A 26,098-nucleotide genomic window follows, 5' to 3' on the forward strand; every position below is an offset into this window, starting at 1 on the left:
CACACACGAAACAAGAACTCTGGAGAGGGGAGGTTTGACCTCTTCATGATATTTGAGACAGAATAATGGGTCTAAAAGAACTCTAGAGAAATCAGTACAAAATATGACTTCAGGATGCATCCCCACTCCATCATCCCACACAAATATTGATTTGGGTGGAATTAAATCATAACTATATAGACAGTCATAGCGCTTGAAGCTTAAGTCAAAAAGCTTAAAATAAGCACACACTAAACATTATTCCACTGGGTCTGTGATGGCACAGCGTTATCTAGCATGTTTATGCCAATATATAAGCTCACAGTCAGTAAGCTGTTACTGAACAGAACATACAGGAACACAGACCAATAATAATCTAAAAATGTCTCCATCAGCCACCCATCCAGGTTGAACAAATGCATACAATGCCTCCTGTGTGTGCCTCAACTCAATTACCCACACCAACACATCATGAAGAAAGATGAATGGGTCCTGCGAACAGGCGATCACAGCAGTGCTTGCACAAAGAAAGAGCCCAAAGGTCTGCGCTTGGTTAGTTATGTGAGAAGAAAGCAAAAGTGCAAGCAAGAATGAAGATCAAACAGGAAGTTAAACATGTTACAGACTGTGTTAATGCAACATCTTATCTTTTAAACCGCAGGAGATCTAGAGCTGTTAAAAAGGACTGCATGACAATACATATGTACCTAGAGCTGAAGATAGGATTTCAGTCCATCACTTGCGATTTGTGGCCAAGTTCTGATAAGAACACAACATCCCCTACCTGGGAGTGGAAGAAAGCTCACTTTCATCCCAGTCTCTGATAATCAAGGCTCAGAGTCTATAACCTTTACTGCATGTTAGACAATGATACTACTACTACTACTACTACTAATAATAATAATAATAATAATAATAACAATAAAATAAATAAATATCCATATTGTGACTATATTGCAACTGCAATAAATCTTGTATTAAAACTTTAGAACCAATGATGCATGATGGGTAAAGATTCGTTTGCATAAATCTGACCACAATTTCTCAAACACACCCACAGAAAGCTTACTTGGGGGGAAAAAGTGATTTGTTATAAAAGTACATCATGGTGTGTTAAGAGTGCTCATCTGTATGCTGCAGGCTTTAGTGATACAGCTATCGCTGCAATGACAACTGCAGCTATTTGAGGTCACTACAGTTGATCTGAAATATTGTTTTTAGATTACTTTCTAACCTTGCACTGGTTTGAGTAAGGAGCTACGTTAAACTATATAGGTCAGTCTGTCTAAAGATGTTTGCTAGTCAAGTGTGATCTCACTTTTTTCAAAAAATAGGATATTAGCTGTCAAAATGTCCATGACAGGCCTGCGCCATCATATCAATATCAAAGCAAAAGAACGCTTACACACTTTGTACAGATGACAATTATTCAAAGCTTTAATTATCTAATAAATACAAAATTGAGCCATCAGAACACAACTGACTGAATTAATGAGATATGTTAGTGTGAACATAGATCACTCAAGTGAGTAAAATTTGGCAGTACTTAGCGTTTTTCCATGAGTAGATTAGGCAGGGCTCGAAATTAACTTTTTTTCTTTGTGTCCCCCAGTGGTCCCGAATTCTGTGTTGTATTGTCCCGAATGGAAGCAATAGTGTCCCCATTTTTTTCCTCTCTGAAATAACCAGTGGTTAATATTATCATATGAAGTTACTATTATATTTGTAACTATGTGATTTTGAACCCTATTATTTTTACAATAAGTCACAAGACACAAGCGACACATGTCCTATACATCATCTACTTCAAAATTACAGTTATTGCATTTTCAGTTTATTAAACTTTGGCGATCTCACTGTATGAATAGATACCCGTTTATTTAAAGGGGCCAACTAGCTCATTCAGAAAATGTTTCAACTCCCTACATCTGCAGTACACTTTAGTTGAAAATAAGACCCCTTTTATGTTCATTTCATCTACTTATACCTTGAATATCTGTTGGCACTTATAAGGCCAACTTATAATTTTCACCATTACCGTTATCCATTTTTATGAACTTTCCGTTATCCATTTTTATGAACTTTCTGTTATCCATTTTATGAACTTTCCGTTATCCATTTTATGAACTTTCGCTGCCGAAACGTGGGTGCAAATTAGCAACATCAACATAGTGCCAGGTCCGAGCCTAGTTGTGCTGCTGACTGACTAAACTTTCTGAACTAGAAAGACACCAAGAAAACTCACTTATTCTGTTGAACGGTATCTTCCGTCAATATCATCCACATCATTCCTGTTGTATTTTATAACGTGTCTAACAGTGTTCATTAAGTTCATTCAGTTGCTAGCGTTGCCTGCAGACCAGGCGATGACACTTTGGATCCTGAAGGTCCCGGAGACGTTATGTCTGGGCTTTCAGTTTCTTCCCCGCGGTCGGTCCGCTTCAACCACTTCAGCATTTTTGTTCTGGCAAGAGTCGGCGCAGCGTGTGCGGTAGCAATTCCATTCCAAGTCCATATAATGCGGACTCCGGACGAAGATTCTAGAACAGAATGCGCTGCTCTGTAGCCTACTGATGCAGGTGCATCGAAAGTGTAGCTACTATGTATTTTTCGCTGTTAACGTTTTAAAATTAAAATTGACAAATTAGGTGAATGTCTACGCATGTGTTACGACTTTGTAAATAATATTAATGTAGAACTTTTTTTCTAGATCTATTTTTTTCCATTGTCCCGGGATTGTCCCAGATATGATAATTTTGTGTCCCGATGACATTTTTTATGGTCCCCGGGACGTCGGGACACCGTTAGTTTCGAGCGCTGAGATTAGGTCATGAAATGTAGGAGGTGCGTGAGGTGCAATTTCAGTGGTATTAAAATTATAATCATTGCACTTTTGGGGCGTAAACAGATTTTAAAGTGCTAGTACTTTACTTCTACATGTGCCAGTTCAGGAAAGCCAGTTCAGGAAAACCAGTTCTCAGAACTATTTATAGTAGAAAATGTCAAAATTTCAAGTCCCTTTCCTAGGCTGCCACTGAATTAAACTATTCAGATTTTTTCATGGGAAAAAAAAAAAAAAAAAAAGATACCACTTTTAATAGCAGTTACCATTAAGGCCATTTCCCAATCCCCCCAGCCCTACCCTTCCATTTTTCTCCCACGTAGGGTAGGGTATCCCATTTCTTTTGAGGATCGAGGGGTAGTGGTTATCTAGCTCTCCACACAAAGCATTTTCAGATGCAGACTCTAAATGGGGTAGTGTATGGCTAGTGGTACAGAAAAAGAAGTCCATAAAATGTATTTATTTTTTTCGCGGTCAGGTTTCCATCAAATCGTGAGCTCTGATTGGCTTCCAAGCAGTCTGGAATCCTACGATCTGGACCTCGGTTACGGACCTTTGGCGACTCGCTCGTTCACAACAAACATGGTAGCAATTTTTTGTCAACATTTATTCACATTTCTAAGTATAATAGCATTAATTTTACAGCATGGATAGCGATAATGACAGCGTTCACAGCGAAAGCGAATTTTACTACCCTGATGAAGGCGAAACAAAAGAAAACACTTCAGGAGAAAGCAGGAGTAGCAAGTTTGTTCTAAATATGGTTTCCCTTTTGGGCACCCTCGCAAAACCATGCAAATTTTTTTTTTTTTTATTCATTGGAATCTTACTTTACTGTAAATACAGGATGTGATTATAGAAAATCGCATGTGCTGATTGAGAAATTTGGACCATTTTTCAATTACCCCGAGCAGCTCAGTAAAATGGCTGCCAATCGCCGCAAGTGAGGAAGAATTACAAATATGAAATAAAATACTGTTCCTAAAAGCACTAAAGATGCTATGAAGTTTGGTCTAAAACTATTCAAAAGGTAAGGTGGAATTGTGATTTATTTGATCCATTTAAAAAACAAAGCATTTTAATGTGACTCAGTGTAGATAAGTGACAAGTCTGCACGTGCCGTTATTACATTTGCACGCCGCTTTTGAAGTTTGAAATAATTTTAAAATGCGATTATTTTTTAAATAATCACTGGTGTATTTATACTAAAAATTATCTGCCTCAGTGAATACCGGTGAATAATAACCTTTACTTCGTCTTGGTCATTATTCACCGATCTTCACCTTGCCATTGGTGAATAATTAAGTAATATAGGAGCGACACAAAGGAATATGCAATTGGCCCGGTTATAATAAGCACTGACACAAGGTAACAAAACTTTGTGTAAACAACGAGGTGTGAGTGACCGTTATTTCCATGTCCCATGTATGAAGCTTGAAAAATGATCCAGCAGAAAATTTCCTGCGCTTCTTTTTATTCATCAAACAGAGCATGATGATTACAGTCTATGAAACTGGTAACACCACACCTGGTGCCAGCATTGTGGAAACCTCTGCCCGGAATGGGAATGCCTCATCACTAGGGGGTGGGCAAAAATATCGATACGGCGATATATCACGATACTTTGTCTTCCGATTCAATATCGATATTTTTTTCAAATAATAAATCATGTTTCAGACGGGTTGTAAACCCAGTACGACTTCCGCACCTCCGCTCCGCGAGGTGTTGCTGTGCTGCTACCTCACTGCAAGGCACTCTTCGTCTTCTCTTTTTTCCCCCCGGCAGTTGCAGCGAGGAAAAAAAAAAAAAAAAAAAAAACACAAGCAAACATGGCTGTTAACGTAAACCTAAAGACGCCGCCGAACTTTAAGGCAGATGTTTGGAGGTACTTTGGATTCCAAAGGAAAGGAGGGGGAAAAAAACCAAACAAAACAAAACAGTGAGCTGGACAAAGAGTACGCACTTTGCAAAACCTGTTTCGCTCTAATTAGATATTCAGGTAACAACAAACTTAGGCCCTGTCCACACGGCAACGGATTCAGGTGAATCCGATAAAATTGTTTATCGTTTCGGCCTGGCGTCCACATGGCACCGGCGTTTTGGGTGCCCCAAAACGAAATCTTTTGAGAACGGGTTCCAGAGTGGAAAGATCTGGCAACGGCGCCGTTGCGAAGTCGTCTGGATGAGTAGAACGGATTTGTTTACGATGACGTCACAACTACATGTGCTTCACGCCGGGTAGAAGTGTAACGAACTCGATGCGAGTGGTCAACAAATCCTATAACTTGGTTCATGAAACGCGCTTACAAAATATTTTCACTGTGAATATTTATTGTGTAATGGTGCAAAGTGAGAGAGAGAGAGAGAGAGAGAGAGAGAGAGAGAGACTCTGCCCTTAGGGCAGAGTCAATCCCGCCAGCAAAAATAGGGAAAAAAAAAAAAAAAAAGGAGTGATCTCACCTCTTCAGATGTTGGTTTAAGTCCTACAATACATTCCTCAAAAAGGGCGTAGAAGAACAAATTAATCCATCAACGTGTAGCATTCAATTTATTCTGGACCATTAAAGACGCCGCCTCCCGCGTAGAATCATACGTCATCCTCGCCGCCATATTGGATGGGTCAAAGCGGAGAATAAAGATGCCTCATTCATGTGCTGCGTTTAACTGTACCAACAGGTTTGCCGTCCAAACAAGATCACATGGGATTACCTTTCACAGGTGAGACTGGAAAAACACTTTTCATTGTATTTGGTCATTATAACGTAATTTTACGAACAGATTTTTCTGACTTTGTGGCTAATATGAAGTCTTGCGCATAATAGTTTATGCGCATGCATCCTTACTACTTCTATTGTTCTGGTGTCTCCGAAGGGACCGTCTTACAGTGCCCCTAGAGGTATGGCATGTGTATTGCATCGTTTTCAGCAAGCGTTGCGTTGCCATATGTACCTGATATTTTACTGATCCGTTACCCATGTGGACGCGATATTTTTTTTAATAACATCTCGTTGCCGTTGTCGTGTGGATGTAGCCTTACTTAGCACGACACCACCCCGACATATTAGCTCAGCCGGAGCCACCGAAACCCGACCCGAAGCAAACTACACTGGACAGCGCCAAAGTCCTCCCATCTACTTGAGTGATGTGTGACTTACTGTAACTGTGAACTTAATTTTGTCATTTAAGGCCAAAGGCAAGAAGCTGCACTTTATTCTGCATTTTCAATTTTAGTGTGTGAGAGACACTGCATTTTATTTTGAGTATTTACTCTAAGTTCAGAAGGAACATGATTCACTGAGGTTTCAATTCAGTTTCAGTGTGTGGACACTAACCCACACTGCACTGTTTCATAATTGTGCTCAGGGAGACTAAGATGCACACTGCACTTTTCAATGTGTTTCAGACAGTGTGTTGTTCCTGCAAATATGTTGTAACTTGCGCTTGTACAGTTACAATAAAATGGCATGGATAATTAGAATTACATTGTTTTGATTCAGTTTGTTCCATGAATTATCACCATCATCTGATGTACATACAACTCGGATTTTAAGATGCATAATGCATTTTACATTTTTAAGTGAACTATGTAGAATATTGCAATACATCGCAAAATTTTGATATCGCAATATCGTATCGTGAGGTCCTTGGCAATACCCACCCCTACTCATCACTGGTATATTACTTATGCAACATCGTCAGCTACTAACATAAGTGGTGTTCCACTTCCTAGGTAAAGATTTCAGCCCATAACCCTTGCAGCTCTGTTTGGAAGAGATACAACCCAGTCTAGGGCACTCCAAAACTAATGATAGTGCAGGGGTGGAACTGGGATTGTAAAGTGGTCTTTTAAATTTTTCCCCAGTAGCTGTAAGGACAGGAATGTTGCCACAGACTCTCAATGTTGTAAGCAAGTCAGAACATGAACGTACATCATCCCTTACGTAATCTCTGTGTGTGACATTTCAAAGGCTGAGAATTAACAGAGAAAAGAATACAGCACTAAGATTTAGGACTTGAACTTTCAGACTGTGTGTCCTAATGTCAGTAAACTCTGACAAGAGAACAAAAGAGAAAGAGCGAGAACAAGAGAAAAAGAGACTGGCTGACGTACAAACGGCATATTCCTAGGTCAATGCTACTAAAGCAACTGTCTCTCAGGTAACGTTAACAGTAATTTGCATGTCTCTAGGTATTTGTGTCCTGAACACACACACACACACACACACACACACACACACAGCCTGTCCGTCAATCCGTTCTTAAAACACAGACTCACAAACCCACTCCACCTGCCACAATAAACAGTAAAGAATGGTTGAAAGATTTTCTGCAAGCGTGTGCATATTTGCAGTAGATAAGTGGATAATCACATCTAATCTCCATGATTGACTCTAGCATGATATTGCTGCTGTACTTTCTCAACACACAAACTATGTCTTTTTACAGACAAGTCACAAATGAAAGGAAAGTATTAGTAAGGTGCTGGGCAACCACAAACCAGAACAGCTTCAGTGCACCTTGGCACCGATCAGTGACTACAAATCTGTGGAACCGTACAGGTGAGACGATAACCATTCTTCCAAAGACATTCCCTCAAGTGGCATTTTGATGATGTTGGTGGGGACTGCCTTCTAACATGTCACCCCAAAATCTCCCAAAGATGTTTATTTAAGTTCTGGTGACTGAAGGCCACCCAATAGGATTTCCAGTATTTTCATTCTCAAACCATTCAGAGAGCAATCATTCCCTGTGAATGGGGCAGAGACTTCCTGAAAGAGACCATTTTATTCAGGATAGAAATGTTTCATCAAAGGAATAAAAAGGGTGATCAGTCAGAATAATTTTTTCGTATTGATTTACAGTGACGTCCCCCACAACATAACACAGCCACCAGACCACATCACAATTTCCAACTTTATATCTTTCCCAAAGATCTAAATGCCAAATGTCACTTTAGTGATTATTCTTACTGAAACACAGTCAGCTGACCAGGCTTTGTGATTGAAGCTCTGGCTCAAATAATGAACTCTTTCAAAGTCAGAGCCATATTGATTCAACATTCAGGTCAGCTGGGCCTGCTCAGACTTCATATACATGCCAGTGTGTTGCCTAATTCTATCAGGCAGGACAGCTGTTTGGAAGCATGAGTTTACACCGGGCTAAAAATTAACCTCAATGGCTTGGTTGCCACTCGGGCCAGTATCCCTGAATTCTTAGTGGCCCAGACCAAAATAAAGTGGGTCTCAAATTTCCTCTTGTGGAACACAAAAAAAATTAGTGTTTAACTTATGCCCCCAGAAATCAACAATATTAGTTCGATGTAATTGTTGTTTAGCTAGATATTGTACATTATTCAGTTATTACTGTCATTTAACTGACATTTTTGTTTAAAGGGACTAACAAGTTCCTTTAAACAAAAATTTTTTTACTTCCAGACCAAGTCCCAGCATAAGGTTTCCTGGCGACATCCGCGCTCAAAACACTGGCACCAGTTGGACCTCATATTAGTTCGCCGCTCAGCTATCAACTGCGTCCTGCATGTACACTCCTATCACAGCGCTGACTGTGACACAGACCTCTCCTTAGTGTGCTGCAAGATCAGGCTGAACCCAAAGAGGTTTCATCATTCAAGGAAAACAAGGAAATCCTCGCATCGACGTCAGCAAGATGTCGCAGCCTGACCTGACGCAGAAATTCGCAGAAGCCCTTGAGAAGGAACTTGACACCGCACAGACAGGAGACTCTACCCTGGAAAAGTGGGAAACATTGCAGAACACAATGCACCGCACTGCCCTGGCAACCTTTGGAAAGAGGACCACAAAGACGCACGACTGGTTTGAAGCAAAGTCCTCTGTGATGATCCCAGTCATAGAAGCCAAGCGCGCCGCCCTGGCAGAATACAAGCGGTCACCAAGCCAGAGGAACCTTCAAATTCTCAGGGCTACTAGGAGCAAGGCTCAACAAATTGCCAGACACTGTGTGAACGAATATTGGCAGGAGCTCAGCAACGACATCCAGAAAGCAGCCATATCAGGGAACACGAGGCATGTACGACGGCATCAAGAAAGCGCTGGGCCCTACCCAGAGCGAAACGGCACCCCTCAAGCCATCTGCTGGAGAAATAATCTCCGACAAGCAACAACAGTTGGAGAGATGGGTGGAACGCTACTCCGACCTCTACTCCAGACAGAACACGGTGACCTCCGCAGCACTAGCCGCCATTGAATGCCTGCCAACCATGGAAGAACTTGATGCAGAGCCAACAGTAGAAGAGCTCAGCGAGGCTGTCGATAAACTGGCCTCAGGAAAAGCCCCCGGCAGTGACGGGATTCCTCCAGACCTGCTGAAACAGTGCAAGTGTTCCCTACTGCACCCTCTTCACAAAGTCCTCCATCAGTGCTGGAAAGAAGGAGCCATACCGGAGGATATGCAGGATGCTAAGATTGTCACCCTCTACAAGAATAAGGGCGAGAGAAGTGATTGCAACAACTACAGAGGCATCTCCCTTCTTAGCATCGTAGGCAAAGTATTTGCTAAGGTCATCTTGACCTGACTGCAGAAGCTGGCTGAACGTGTCTACCCGGAGTCACAGTGTGGTTTCCGCGCAGAAGGGTCAACCGTAGACACGATTTTCTCCCTCCGACAACTCCAGGAGAAGTGTAGAGAACAGCAGATGCCCCTGTACGTCTCCTTCATTGACCTCACCAAAGCCTTTGACCTGGTCAGCAGAGACGGACTTTTCAAAATCCTCCCCAAGATCGGCTGCCCACCAAAACTGCAGAGTTTGATTGAATCCTTCCACACAGACATGAAGGGAACAGTTCAGTTCAACGGCAGTTGCTCCGAGCCTTTCAGCATCAGCAACAGCGTCAAGCAAGGCTGCGTTCTTGCCCCCACATTGTTTGGGATCTTCTTTGCCCTGCTCCTAAAGCATGCCTTCGGCTCAGCAACGGAAGGAATCTACCTCCGCACCAGATCGGACGGCAAGCTATTCAATCTCTCTCGCCTCAAAGCCAAGACGAAGGTATGCGAGACGCTGATCAGGGACATGCTATTTGCTGACGACGCTGCAGTCGCTACACATACCCAGGAAGAACTACAGTCGCTGATGAGCCGTTTTTCCATGGCTTGTAAAGACTTTGGGCTGACCATCAGTTTGAAAAAAACAAATGTCCTAAGCCAGGACACTGCCACTCCACCAGCCATCACAGTAGACTACTACCAGCTTGACGTCGTCCACCAGTTCATGTACTTGGGCTCCACCATCACCGATAACCTCTCCCTGGACGTTGAGCTTGACAAGAGGATCGGGAAGGCAGCCTCTACTTTAGCCCGCCTGACAACCCGAGTGTAGACAAACCCCAGGCTGACAACTGCAACAAAGACAGCAGTGTACAATGCCTGCGTCATCAGCACCCTGCTGTATGGGAGCGAGACATGGACCACATACGCCAGACAAGAGGGGAGACTGAACGCCTTCCACCTACGAGGTCTGCGCCGCATCCTGGGCATTACCTGGCAAGACAGTCTCCAACTTTGAAGTTCTGACTCGAGCCAGCCTTCCCAGCATGTACACCATGCTCCGACAACGTCGCCTGCGCTGGCTTGGCCATGTGCGCCGCATGGAGGATGAGAGAATCCCAAAGGACATCCTCTACGGGGAACTGTCATCTGGGAAGAGAACCACAGGGCACCCGAACCTGCGATTTAAAGATGTCGTGAAGAGAGACATGAAAGCCATCGAGATAAACACGCTGTCCTGGGAAGACCTCACAGCAGACCACCCGAAGTGGAGGGGCACCCTACCCAAACAGCTCAAATCAGGTGAAAAAGAACATGATGCATGCATCAGAAGACAAGTGAGCTCGCAGAAAGGTGCGGAACAACAAGAGTCAGGGAACCACCTACAGATGCGACTTCTGCGGCAAAGAATGCCTGTCCCGGATTGGCCTTTTCAGCCACCAACGACGCTGTCCCAGACAATCAGACACATACCAAGACAAGAACTAGGATACGTCATGCATGGTCAACGCTGACCGACGGAGGCCTACTACTGTCATTTAGCTGACATTTTTGTTTAAAGGGACTAACAAGTGCATGTAGCCAAGAGAATTCAAACGTGACCAGTGCTGAAGTACTGGTGTAAACAAATAGCCTACAAATACCATCCAATATCTGGAATGATCAGGGTAGTTAAGTAGTTTTAGAAACTTGGACAAATACATAGACAAGGAATTATTTAAGTATGGTATGTTTGTTTCCAAAGTTTGACAGCATTTGCACCTGCATTAAAATGGTTAGCCTATGCTTCTCTGACCGAGCTTTTGCTTCTTGAGCCTATACAAGAGACATTATGGTACAGTAGGCTGGTAGAGTTCTATTACACTAGAGCTAGGCACTTATGGTTAATATGGTTAGTCATGGTACTTGGTAGACGCTTTTGTCCAAAGCAACTTAGTATATATAAAAATACTACATTCTTAGTAAACCAATACAATAATACAAAAATTGCTCTACTCTGACATGGCCTACCTTCCAGATGATAGCTACTGCATGACTTCCCTTTTTTTTTGCTCTGGCTAGGCTCAGTCTCAGCCTTTAACTCGCTCTTTTTACACATAATTTTGGCAATTTTATTACTGTGTAGATAATTGTATGCCTCCTTGCTTTTGTAGCTCCTTAACTCCTCACCATCAACGCCCTCCCCAAGAATAAAATAACTGACGTCAACATAGCTGACGGGCTAAAACTTCATCTATCCATTCCATGAGGGTAGATGGACAGGGCATTTTGATTGTATTATCCCTAGAGCAGGTCAGAAAACGGGACCCATGTAACCATCTTTTAATCACCTTTGATCTTACCTTCCTAGCAGTTAGCGACAAAACAGTCAACATAGCGGACTGGAAGAAAGATATCGGCTTCCGCTATGACACAGCAATGAATCATGGGAAAGGTCAGAGTTCAGGAAAATTGTGAATATCGTGGAGTGATCTGAAAATTCAAACAGCTTTGAAATTTGAACTTTAGAACTAAACTTTTACTAGAATTCATGAACTTCGTTGAGGAAAGGAAAGCAAAGAAAAGAAAGGTAAGCCAAGGAAAGAACATTTTTATTGTAATTTTTCTTTATACTTCTCAAATCGTAGTTGCCATTTGGGCAACCAAACCTCAACTTTTAGTGGCCCTGGTCAGTTTTTAATCACCACTGCCGACCGTGCGACTGCCAAGTTTCAACCAAGTTTCTCCACTCATTTATTCAGGTTTTTCCTTTGATTTGTTACCCGTCACTGGGCCAAATAAGTCAACACCTTGTAGAGTGAGAGAAAACAAAAACAGCAGAGAAGAAAGAGAAAGAGAGCACAGGATGGGGTTTTGGTTTTGCACACAATGGAAATAATACCCAGCTGATTTAACAGTCAGTGAAGGAGGACACCAAATGTCACACTTCAGGGCCCAGAAGGAGGACACTGGCACACATTATCTATCAGCTGCTCGTGTTCTGTCCTTTTCCATCTCTCTCTTGCATTCACACATCCCACCTGAGGGATGCTCCACTTCCCCAGTTAGCAGACTCCATATTTAAACTGCAGCATGCAGCAGATTAATGCAGTACATTGGTCAGTCTTTCACTTGTTAAAAGTCACTTTTCATTGCAATCCAGAAGGTGACAAGCAGACTTTATACACTAGGATCAAAATTCTTGCTTAGATTCATAAGGTAAATGTTGCTTTTTTTTTTCTTCCTTTTTGGGAATAAGAATTCCTTTACTGCCATTACTTCAAGTCTTTAGTCACCAGATGACCATGAACTGGCTTGGACTGAAACCTGCTAGTTGACAACAGATAAGTGGCCACTGTCCCACTTCAATTATATCAGTAGGAGACGACCCAACCCATAGTCCTCTTTATTGCCCCAATGGCTCCGATGACTCAAACCTTCCTGTCATTGTCCCAGGGCCAACATTTAATTCCAGAAGACAAGCACACGACACACAGCGCTACAGTGTCTTGCAAAAGTATTCTCCCCTTTGGCGTTTATCCTGTTTTGTCACATTACAAAGCTAGAATTAAAATGGATTTTTGGGGGGTTTAGTACCATTTGATTTGCATAACATGCCTACCACTTTAGAGGTGAAAATTGTTTTGTTTTTGTTTTTTTATTGTGACCCAAACAATAATTAAGATGAAAAAACAGAAATCTGGCATGTGCCACCGCCAAGTCACTACTTTGTAGAGCCACCTTTTGCTGCAATAACAGCTGCACGTCTCTTGGAGTATGTCTCTATTAGCTTAGCGCATCTAGCCACTGGGATTTTTGCCCATTCCTCAAGGCAAAACTGGTCCAACCCATTCAAGTTAGATGGGTTGAGTTGGTGTACAGAAATCTTCAAGTTATGCCACAGATTCCCAATTTCATTGAGGTCTGGGCTTTGATTAGGCCATTCCAAGACATTTAAATGTTTCCCTTTAAACCACTCCAGTGCAGCTTTAGCAGGATGTTTAGGGTCATTGCCCTGCTGGAATGTGAACCTTCATGCCAGTCTCAAACCTCTGGCTGACTCAAGCAGCTTTTCCTCCAGAATTGTCCTGCATTTAGTGCCATCCATCTTTCCTTCAATGCTGACCAACTTTCCTGTCCCTGCAAATGAAAAACACCCCTACAGCATGATGCTGCCACCACCATGCTTCACTGCAGGGATAGTGTTCTCAGGGTGATGGGAATTGGTGTTTGCGCCACACATGGCATTTCCCACGACAGCAAGTTGTTCAATTATAGTCTCATCTGACCAGAGAATCTTCTTCCATGTGTTTGAGGAGTTTGCCTCATGCTGTTGGACAAACTCCAAATGTGTTTTCTTATGTTTTTCCGGCTACTCTTTCATAAAGTCCCACTCTGTGGAGTGTATAGCTTAAAGTGGTCCACAGCTGAGATGGGACAGATACTCCCATCTCCACTGTGGATCTTTGCAGCTCCTTCAGTGTTATCTTTGGTGTTTTTGTTGCATCTCTGATTAATGCCCTCCTTGCCCGGTCTGTGAGTTTTGGTGAGCGGGCTTCTCGTCAAGTTTGTGGTGATGCCATATTCTCTCCATTTTGCTATAATGGATTTAATGGTGCTCTGTGGGATATCCAAAGTTTGGGATATTTTTTATAACCCAACCCTGATCTATACTTCTTCACAACTCTGTCTCTGACCTGTTTGAAGTGCTCCTTGGTTTTCATGTTGCTTGCTTAGTAGTGTTACAGAGTCAGGGTCCTTCCAGAACAGGTTGATTTATACAGACATCATGTGATACTTTGATTGCACACAGGTGGCTCTTTAATCAACTAATTATGTGACTTAAGTGAATTGGTTAGACCAGCTCTTTCAGGGTTCCATACGAAAGGGGGTGAATACCTATACACACTCCAGGTTTCTGGGGGTCCCCCCCATCTTGTTTGTGTCACAATAAAGAAACAATTTGCACCTTTAAAGTGGTAGACACATTGTGTAAATCAAATGGTGCCAACCCTCCAAAAAGCCATTTTAATTCCAGCTTGTAATGTGACAAAACAGGACAAACACCAAGGGGGATGAATACTTTTGCAAGACACTGTATGCACAACTCAATATGCCCATAAATGCCAGGACAAGCTCAGCACTCAAATAAGCTGCCTGGACTGGTCATCACACTCCAACTTCAGGCACAAAAGAAGTCTGACTACACAGTGAACGGCAGACAACACCTTATATCTTGCTGTTCTCAAATTTGGTGGGAAATTAGTAAATAATAGACAGCCAGCTGATTTGAGTTTTTCATGTGTGTAAATGTGTGCAATTCAACCCCACTACTTGCAAGATTCCATGTCTTTTTCCTGTGATGCCTGATTTTATTGAACACTTAGTTTATGTAAAAAAAAAAATTGACAGAATAAGATTGAATCTCTATATTACTGTATAGGGCAATGATCATCCCATCATCTGGTGTCACCCAGAAGAGGACCGGTTCCCTTTTAAGTTGGATTCCTCTCACGTTTTCTTCTGGCTTATTCACTCAGGATCTAGATATTCGTCCAGATTTCTGTTAAGACGCTCTGTGACAATGTTAAAAGCTCAATACAAATTGAAGGGAGCCGTTATGTCCAAGAAAGTTTGTCCAAGTACGGCATAACTGCTTACAGGCTTTCAATGCCCAACTGCAAAAGTATATAATGCAATTCAGAAACTTCTGGTACTAAACAATACATTTATTTGGAAAGTGGACAACGTCAATATTTTTATAATTATACAGCAAGTCTGTTAACTTTTAAAAATATATATTCTGTGATGTTTGGGGACATTAATGGTTTTTAAGCTCAAAACCTATGTAGGGTCAGCAGGGCAAGTAAGGAAACCTATTTATCATGATTAGCTATGAGATGGTGGTCCATATAATTATTTTTTTGGTTTTCGGCTCCTTATAGAGCATTGCAAATATTGGGGTTTTTCATCAGAGCACAGACTAATATTACAAAGTGTTTAATTTACAAAAGGTGTTCTGACCACAATCTTAACATTGTACTTCTCTGGACATTAGACAAGGTCATGTACTTTTAACACAGGTATTCCTAATCAGTGGCACTGCATGCATTTATTTTAAAAGCATCATAATGTAACTATACCTAAGCTCATAAAACAAGGATCCTAGCATCACTTCAGGTTCACAAAAACGGCACAGGCTAAAATTATAAATGCTTTACATGCCCTGTTCTCTCAAGTTAACATTTCACAAATTATTGCCCAGCAATTACATAATTCATAATCAATCTAGAGCCAATAGTGCAGCCCATCACATGACACGTGTGACTATTTAAGACAGGACAATAGGTATATTGAGGCAGATATGAAAATGTAAGCAAGCCTTGCACAGAGCAAGTCTGACCCTCTTGTCCATGGTTAATCATTCCTCCACCATCTCCTGCTATTTACCAACTGCTGCATTTTTACATGCATTTGTCTTCCAACATGGCAATTTTCTTATTCATATAATAATAATAAATAATATCCAAGCACTCCTTTGCAAAGTGTCTTCATTAACAAATTAGGAACATTTACACAGAACACTAAAACGTAGCTAGATGGATATCCCATACAAGTTTCTTGACAGTCATTTAACACAAACACTGTCAAATGCTTGCTGAAACCCGATTATCTAATTACAGCCAACCTAAGTGTTCATGAATTATAGTTTATAAAAATTTTGTATGTGCCATGTGCCATGTGCCATGCAATGTGCCATGCTCGTGTGCGAAATGGGATATGAATAGATCAGTCTTGCAAAGATATAGGCTCACATTGTTTCATGGATCACCTCTTCATGATCATTTTCATACACAAATTCTGAAAGTCCACTGTGTAAAAGGAGTACATCATCCTGTAGCTACCAACAAAATCCAGATCAAAGCTGCACTATGTTTGAAAGAGCACACATTATAGCACGGTAACTTAAGGAACAGGATTTGTGATTCCAGTAAACACAGTATATTGTACAATCGGCTCACCATTTTGAGATGGTACAGTCTCACTGACTGGTAGAAAAATACCATCCCAGTCACGATATGATTTGCATCATCATGTTGCAGTGCATTATGGGTATTTCAGCACTACTTATTACAATGCATAATGGTAGAAAATTTTGCACAGGACTTCAAAATGAATTTTACAAAAAACAGCACACTATACCATGAATATAATGCAGTTTTGGACAGCGGGTCTCAAAGTCTTAACACTCAGCAGTCTTCAAACGACAGACTGTACTCTGAGACCCTTCAGATGAATTTGCACTCAAAGTGCAAAGAAAAAGTACTAAGCCTCAAGTGAGATACAAATAATCAGTACAAACCTTCAGCAAGAATACTGAATCTGTTCAAACCTGCATCGTATACAGATATCAGCTTCAGTGACTATGTGACCTTCACTGTGGACATGCAGTGCAATGACAGGTATATGGAAGCTTTCTGGCCCAGTACAGCAAGTCTCAACTCTGTCATGGAGCCAGTAGGGATTGGAACGAGATTCAGCTCCAGAGCAGAGCACAAAAAAAAAAAAAAACCACAAGGGTGACTGGTTACTTTCAAACACCCTTCTTTAAGATGGCCAATAAGCGAAAGAACACTGTTGCTCAAAAGGCGGATGAATTCCTGCTATTGATGAGGCTGGCCAGAGAGCCGAGGGAGAGGAAAAGGTTTAAACCAGGCGAACCGTGTTCCCCTGGAAACACACCCTCATGTGAACAAGGCTCAAGTGTGTGTCTCCATACGAGGCCAGACTGAAAAAAGAAGGAAAGACAAATGGAAGTGAATGGTTGGGTTTTGCAGATGAGGCACACACACAGAGGAGAGAGAGAGAGAGACCGAGACAGACAGACAGACAGACAGACAGACAGACAGACAAAAGAGACAGATTTCAGAGACCGTGACCCTTTGCAACAGTAACAGTTAATAATAGCAGAATAGTTATAAAACCATGTAGAGCAGCAGTTCTCAAACTTCTTGCAGCCAGACACCTTTTCCAGAGTAACAAAATTTTCAAGGACTCCCTTATGGCCACAGATTTAATTTTAAGGACAACAAGGCAAATAAATACTATTATATTAATTTATACAATCCATTAGAGCTTTTTATTCCTGAGCTTTCCACTATACAGATACAGAGTTGAAATGCTGTGTGTCATTAACAATTTCTGGGTTTTATTTTTAAAGTTTCACTTAAACTGAAGTCAAGATGGTTTCTAGTAATCAAGTTTTAAGTGAACCCATTTCCTTTCAAGCAACCCCTCAATTAAACTTACAACCACATGATAACTAAATTATAAAACACTGATTCTGGTTATGGTGGCAGATATTTTATATATATATATATATATAAAACAAAACCACCACCCACCCAAGACAATCAGAGACCCCCTGACAATATGTCACAAACTTTGAGAACTATGAATGTAGAGTAATAAAGCTTGTCATTGTTATCACTTGATTATAGGAGATTGTTACTTTGAAAAACCCTTTGGGAGACATAACTGTTTATGAAGACATACACAGTCAATTTCAGCAAAGGAAAAGATCTGTGATGCTCCTGTTGCTTAGCACTGACAAAGAATGTAAACAATGTGCATGGAGTGGCAATGAGCTCATTCCACTGTGTAAACTACCTCCCCCCCCAAAAAACACACACACACACACACACACACCCCAATTCACCTTCACTGTGTGCACCTAAATATTTTTGAGTCAATTGGGGAGGGAGGAATAAATAAATAAATAAATAAATAAATAAAATAAAAACAGCACTATGTAGCTTTATGGTCATATTTATTCAAGTGTGCAAACAAAATCCAGGCCAGAGTTTGGTCTCTACTACCTACACCTTCAAGGTCATCCTTAGAGATATGACTACACATGAAAAAGAAGAGACTGCATGGAAAAGAGGGAGATCTGTCAGTGTCTGATATGGGGGCACAGAGCTTGAGAATGGCATGCAGCAGGAAAAGGGGGACAGAGAGGTTGTGTGAGACTAAGGAATAGGCACTGGATGGCACTGTGTTGATTGTGCGCGCGCGCACAAAATGTGGACGTAGGCTGACTCTCAGTGGCAGTATACAAAGGAATAATTCACAACCTAGAGGGGTGGGGGTAGGGGGGTTAACATTACACACACACACACACACACGAGTGGGGCTAGCATTCAAAGTCCCAGAAAATAAATTTGTAAAAATAAATAAATAAATAAATAAATAAAAAATCATCATCTGTATGGTACCCGAGTGTTATACTAAAACACTGACACGTTTGAATAAAAAGATAGAAATATGAAAAATGCTGCTCAAAAGGTACACAAGTGTACAAACCTACAAAATTATTTACACGATTATAGTAGACTGTACTTTAACTTTTACTCACTAACTTGCTTTCTCTTCTTACGCTGTTTATTCTAGGAGAACATTTAAGCACAAAGTTTTAAAAACTCTCTGATGAAGGTAACCAAATACATGCAGACATTAGAAAAGTCCCCAATAACTCCTAACAGGTTCATGCATATTAAGTGCACGGCAAGACCCAATAAGAAAGCAATCATAGATTTCGCTTGCTTGGGGCTTTTAAATTAGGTTCACTTTGATGATAAACTGTGGAAGAAAAGAAAAAAGGCTTTACTAAAATTATGACAAGAACTCACTAATATGCAGTGATGCATTCTCTGCATGGTTGAAATTGCTTCCATTGAACATGATGTGGAGTTACAGGCTTAGATTGGAAGCCAAATGCTCAGCAGCTGCCCAAAGTTCACATGTCTGCAGATAAGCCAGTATGGTTAAACGACACTTTGCTGAGTTGGTTAATATAAAATGACTCAGAGAACACACACACAAACACTTCAGGCTAATCAAGTCACACAGATATGACGTTATCTCACTGAATCAGTGAGAAAATAGTGGCTTCTAAATTCATTCAAAAAGTCAAGAGCCCACTTCCTGTGAGCTGAGTGCGTTTCTACTTACTGAGACAAGATCTGAATCTACTTAAAGCACAAATAGGGCTGAATTACTCAGTCAGCAAAGGTCACAGTGAAATCTATGGTGTGTATATTCTGCTCATATATGATACTTTAAGAATCCGGAGCAAAGGAAATGTCAGAAAATGTCATTGGCAACTGAAGTTTCCTGTATGGTAGTCTACTGAAAGGAGCTCTGGCACAGACACACACACACACAAAAGTATAAGCCCTTTGAGCAATATGAACTGAAAATGTGCGCAAAGTGTTACATGACCAGTTCATTAAAGAAAAAACATTAACAATAGCTCACCTACTGTATATTTTACAATTCGCATACAAAACCTAGAAATCAATATGCACAGAATTTTTCAACCTAATTTCTATTGCACATTCATGATTACACTTACAGCAATTTAAAGATGATAGTTCCTCAATCAAAGAAATGTGTTTGCAAATTAACCCATAACACTATAACTCAAAAGTACACCACTACTTTTCCAGACCGAAGTATTTGTGGTTATGTAACCAACATAGCTAAAGTAGCTCAAAATAAACACACAGCCTCGGTTTTAGCCTTACCGTACAGGGATACTATTGGAAAAGTGTACTCTATTGTAGACTCATGTACTGCTCCAGTGCTGGGAAAACTAGACAGATATAACAGGGGAATTCTAGCCTGTGGTAATCAAACATCTGCTCCAGATGCAATTGACAGAGACCTTAGTTGAAAAATTGTGCCATATTCTATCAAACTTGTGTGATCAAATTGTACAACCATCAATACAAGGATGTATTGTGTGGAAAAAAAAAAAAAGAGAAAAACCTTTTCATTTGATTAACATAAGCTGGAAATTTAAGTTGCAGGGTTATTTCTAAAAGATTCCAAACTTGCAGATCATATTTCAGTCAGTATTAATGAAATGGTTTGGGGTAAATAAAGAATGTGTGATGTAATCTCACAACTAGATCATTGTTTTGGTGGTGATACGATGGAGAAATGGAGCGTGTGCATGTACACCACCTACTTTCCAACATATGCAAGAAGTTAATGGTCCATACTGTCAACTCCTTGAGAGAGAGCTTGAGTATCAGTACCTAGCACCTACTGACCTTCTGTTAGCTGCTCTGTACTCAGGTTACCCAGTGTCTGTGTCTTCCTCACTCACTCTCACACAGAAAACACTGACGGCTAAAAGGAAAAAAACGGTGCTAATCAATGTGTGACTGATAGACAAGCACCTCTGACCCCACTTTCTTTCCCTTACTCTGCAGTTAATCACTAAACTCTGTTACATAATAAGCACACGCTACCAAAAAAACAAAACAAAACACCACCTCTCTCTCTGGAGGTAGTTTCCACAGGCAAGCCATTTCAGATGAAAACTTGGACTCTGCATATGCACCAAACAGCAGTGTTCAGTACCATATTTAGCCTTCTTGAAGAAAGTGGAGCAGGTACTCATGAAAGTACTTCATTCTGACTCCGTAGTGCTACTGGGGAACTTCCATGCCAACACTGGGAATGCTGGCAAGAGGCACGCTTGGGAGGAATGGATTTAACCGTTAAGAGCAAAATGTTATTAGATGACTGTGCAAGCACTTCGTATGAACACAAGCTTGCTCTGAATTACACATGGTACCAGAGCACTTTGGGTCAGTGATGGATTGTATGAATGTAGCATCACATGGAGGCAAAAGCATGCACAGCCTCTGCTGAGCAAATGCAGGGGCGTGTTTATCTCTACTGGGGATATTGTTAAACGATGAAAGGAGTACTGTGAGGAGCTCCTTAACCCAGCGTGCATACTCTCATTCAGGAGGCAGAAATCTCTAGTGTTTTGGAGTCTGTTTCTGCTGGTTGAGGTTACGGTGATGGTTTGATGAGCTTCAACTGTAGATGTTGAACCTCATCAAGGCACTGGACATGGTTGAGGTTGGAAATCTGTGGAAGCTCCTTTGGGCTGCCAAACTGAGATGGTGATCCATGATAACTCTAGAGTAGTATGGACACAAGGCGTAAATACAGCAAAAGTGATGCGTTTTAAAACTAAAAACACATTAACACAGATGTAGCCTTACTCTCCGATAGGGTGATATGGCTGCTACTCTGAATCAAGTGCAGCCAGCTGAGATTACAAAGATGTCCACCAGCCCGCTCCCACTAAAGCAACAACCAGGCACGTCTCACTGGATGAAACCCTGGGACAGACCCAGGACCCAGTCGAAATGTTATATCTCAAAAGTTGGCTTGGGAACTCCTGGGGATTCCCAGCGATAGAGAAGTCTGGGCTGCTCTTCTCTGGCTGCTTCCACAGTGACTCACACCAGGAAAATCAGACAGAAAATTAATTTTTTTTAAAAACCATATGCATCACAACATAAGATTTTGCAAGAAATACTAAAAAGGAACGGTTAAAGTGCATATCCTGAACCAAATTCGTGTTGTTTTTTTAATGAAAGAATGTCCCTTTACACACTCATCCAGAAGGGTAATTTTGCACAAGGCCATCTGTCTACAGCAGAAAAAAATTAAAACGCATCTGGAAAAATCCCAAGGGAGTCTGGAGCCAGATTTGTGACATCACCTGCGGAACCGCCAGCAGGCTACGAGAGCTTGCACGGTTTCAGTGCACAGCCTGTGTAGACCAAGTTTAGCAACTAGCGATTTTGCATTGAAATATGGAATTGTCACCTGAGCGCAATGTGGGAAACGATGAGTACTAATCCCATCAAGATAGGTGTTGCTACACCCTCCTACGATACATCTGTTAACCATTTTAATAATTACATGATAACATTGAAGAAATTTGCAGAAAACCACCAGGTCGTTCTCTCAAACAAACCAGCGCTGACGTAGGATTCAGAGGGAGGCGTCCCGCACGTGACGTCACGAAAAATCAACGTTTCCCGGGAAATCCAAATGCCAAGTTTTTTCAGAGGCGGATGAATTCGCCTCAAATGGCTTGATTTCAACTCAATTTTTCTGGTATTGCGCAAGGTAAAAAAAATATTGCACACAATGCAAAATGTGACAGATATTTGACCCAAGTTTAATATAAAATAGGAGAATTACATTGATCTCGCTCCTGAATTTACCCATGATATGAACTTTGAAGTAAGCAGTCCAGTTTGGTCTCTTCTCTTCAACAGTGCAAAGCACAAATTAAGTCACAGGTTTGTTATGTTGTAACAAAAGAAGTAGTAAACCGTGATTAAGCAAGTGTATTAAGAAAACAAATAAGCACGCGTATTTCAATGAGTGTCTAAACGATGTGTTACACACAGTACATAATCAAATACAACAGATTACAAAAGACTCTGAAACAACAACAGATGACAAAAATGTCTACTGCTTTTCTACAACAAGGCTATCACCCATTTTTCACATCCTCATCACCAGCTGCCCGTATGTCCTTGAACATGTACACATGCAACTCGCACATCACACACTGTTTCCTGATATGCTCATTCTCCCTCTCCAAAGTGACACAAGAACTTTAGTCACTTTACCATGTGGGTCACGTTACAAAATACTGGAGGACTCCGAGGCATGTATGCACATCCACAGGGTAACATCACACAGCTCTTGATTTGGGTCATTTGTGCACTGGCTGTATGCCAGGCTGTTGAATGTGCCCTCATTTCCATCTGAAGGGCCCCAGAGAAAGAGACGAGCTTAAAAAAAGATGTATAAAAAAAAATACTCTGGCCACCAGCCCATTCTGACACCAGCAGTAATTCATTCATTCATTCTCTCTTTCTCTCTCTCACACACACACAAACACATTGCTTAACATGTTCATCCATATCCAGTATTCCAGTTTACAGAGTGAAATACACAGCCTCAGTGTTGAGCATCAGTGTTTGTCCAGGGTTCACATCAATGTTTGTCCATGCTTCACTGGCAGCACACACACACATCTATCAGTCAACAAAATGAACAGCACAGACTGTATAACAGCTCAGAATGCTGGATACCACTTTGTTGTAAAGCAAGAGTTACTCTTTCCTTAATTTGCTCTCCAGTGCCTCTGGATGCCATCATAAAGGGCAGCACGGTGGTATAAGTGGTTACCACGGTCGCCTCACAGCAAGAAGGTTCTGGGTTCGAGCCCAGCGGCCGGTGAGGGCCTTTCTGTGTGGAGTTTGCATGTTCTCTGTCTGCATGGGTTTCCTCCGGGTGCTCTGGTTTCCCACAAAGTCCAAGGACATGCGGTTAGGTTAATATGGGATGGCCTTGGGCTGAGGTGCCCTTGAGCAAGGCACCTAACTCCCAACTGCTCTCTCCTCGGGCGCCATTAAGCCAGTATCTCACTGGGCTGCGACAGCTTGCGACAAATTGCGAACGTCATTCACGAGAGTGTTTCAAAAGTGTCTTGAAACATTCGCAGGGCTTCTCAATTTCCTCGCAAAGTGTCGCTCCTTCATCGCTGAAATTTTGAACATGTTCAAAAAATCAGCGCGACAAAATTTCTCTCAAAATAGCCGCAAAGCCGTCACGAACCCTTCTCAAGTCAGTTTCCATGAGACAGGAAGTCTGAGTTCAGCCAGTATCTCACTAGCACTACGTTCAGACTGCAACCTGAAACGACCCATATCCGATTTGTTGTGAAATCCGATTTTTTTGTTAGGCCGTTCACATTACCAATTATATGAGACTTGTATGCAATCTCCAATATGAACGGAAAACGACCCAAAAGTGTCCCGCATGCGCAAATTGCTGTTTTCCACCAAAGAGGCGGGATTAGCCAACGCAGAATAGTGACGTTTGTCTCTTGTTGATGACGTGTAGGTCACATGAATGCGACCTGTCCGGTCAGACTGCAGTCGCATGTGAAAATAACGGATATGCATCGAAATTAGGACCACATATCCAAGCGGCCCGGGTCGCATGTGAAAAAAATCGGATCTGTGTCATTCAGATTGTCAATAACAGATCGGATACAGGTCGTATACGGGCAAAAAAAATCGGATACGGGTCGTTTCAGGGTGCAGTCTGAACGTAGTGTAGGCTGCGACAGCTTGCGACAAACTGCGAAAGTCATTCACGAGAGAGTTTCAAAAGTGTCTTGAAACACTCGCAGGGCTTCTCAATTTCCTCGCATGAGTCGCAAAGTGTCGCTCCTTCGCCGCTAAAATTCTGAACATGTTCAAAAATTAGCACAACAAAATCTCTCTCAAAATAGCTGCAAACGTGTCGCAAAGCCGTCACAAACCCTTCTCAAGTCAGTTTCCGTGAGACAGGAAGTCCGAGTTCAGCCAGTACCTCACTGGGTTGTGACTAGTTGGAGACACAACAATTGTGATAAAATATGCGAATATCAATTCAATGTGATTCCAAGTGAAAATTGTCGCTAATTCGCATATTTTATCGCAATTGTTGTGTCTCCAACTAGTCACAGCCCAGAGAGACACTGACTTTAGCATGGCTGCCCACTGCTCCGGGTGTGTGTGTGTGTGTGTTCACTGCTTCAGAGAGGAATTTCACAAGTGTGTGATGAATAAAGTTGTGTTTTCTTTCTCTCTTTCTTAAAGCAGGCCTTGTTATTAAAAAGGCTGAGAATTTAAATTCCTGTTATGGTGAAAGAGGAAGAATAAACGTCATATGGTGGTCATTAAATTCAGGGAAATTAAACTACAACAACACAGGGATCCTGTCTGTCTGTCTGTCTGTCTAAAACTATAAGCCATATCCCACCTTTACAGAGTGCTTTGACACAGGACTTGCATTTAGTGTACACACACACACAAACCTGCCACAATGTCTTCCCTTCACATGTTTCTGTACAGAATCGGTATTTTGTACCGGAGCGACGGAATTCAGCAGCTAACGGCTGAATAAATACCTTTTTTTCGGTTTGTTTTAGTAAACAGCTTTCATTCTACCCACCAAATGAAAAAATACCCGACAGGAACATAAATATGTTTCCTGTGGTAAATAAAGCCGACAGGAGTCATGTTTTCAGGTGTTTAAATGGACGGAATGACGCTAACTCAGTGAAAGCTGCTGCTATGCTACAGTCTAACCCGCGGTGACACGGTCGCCTGGACGGTACACGGTATCCGGGGGCGGTATTAGCTTAGCAACAAAAAACAACATGAAACACGAGTAGCTAAAAATGCTATCAATCTCACACTTACCAGAAACGAAAAGAGCCGCTGAGAGCAGAGTCCCAGCCCTCGGCTTCTTCTCTCGCGCAGGCCGGATGCCGTCTTTTCTCTCCACACACACCGCTCCTCGCGCGCGGGTATTGTTTATTATCGCGGTTTTTGGGGACCGTGACTGCCTCAGCGCTTAAACATGCACTCAGAACATTTCACACAAAACCCAAACGACTCCGTTTGTGACACCGCTCTCACGGGTTTTTGGTGTTAAAACAGGCTCGGGTTGAACTCCGGCGTAGACTGACACACAGGTCGGAGCGGGTTACTGCCCGTCTCTACTGACGCCTCCGCCTAGTGAGGCGACATGAGAGGAAGTGGAAAAGCCTGTCTTTATTATTAATGCTAGTTAAACAGATAAACAGCGCCTCCTGCAGGAAGAGCGGCGTAATTCAATTTAGGAAATATTTCCCGATAAAGTGCTCCCTCTGCTGTCAAAACTTTGAATGATAGCTTGAATTAATTTTTTTTAAACTATATTATACACACATGGGTGCTTGAAAGTTTGTGAACCTTTTAGAATTTTCTATATTTCTGCATAAATATGACCTAAAACATCATCAGATTTTCACACAAGTCCTAAAAGTAGATAAAGAGAACCCAG

General features: G+C 41.7%; 1 protein-coding gene across 1 annotated transcript in view; it reads right to left on the bottom strand.

Annotated features, from left to right (window-relative positions):
* Positions 1-25,796, bottom strand: part of cdk17 (cyclin dependent kinase 17) — a 93,299-nt gene extending 67,503 nt beyond the window's left edge. The window contains exon 1 of the mRNA XM_060903212.1: positions 25,474-25,796. The gene's annotated coding sequence lies outside the window, so the exon portion shown is untranslated. The remainder of the gene's footprint in view (positions 1-25,473) is intronic.
* Positions 25,797-26,098: the final 302 nt, after the last annotated feature.

This window comes from Neoarius graeffei, chromosome 21, assembly GCF_027579695.1.
Source record: "Neoarius graeffei isolate fNeoGra1 chromosome 21, fNeoGra1.pri, whole genome shotgun sequence".
NCBI lineage: Eukaryota > Metazoa > Chordata > Actinopteri > Siluriformes > Ariidae > Neoarius > Neoarius graeffei.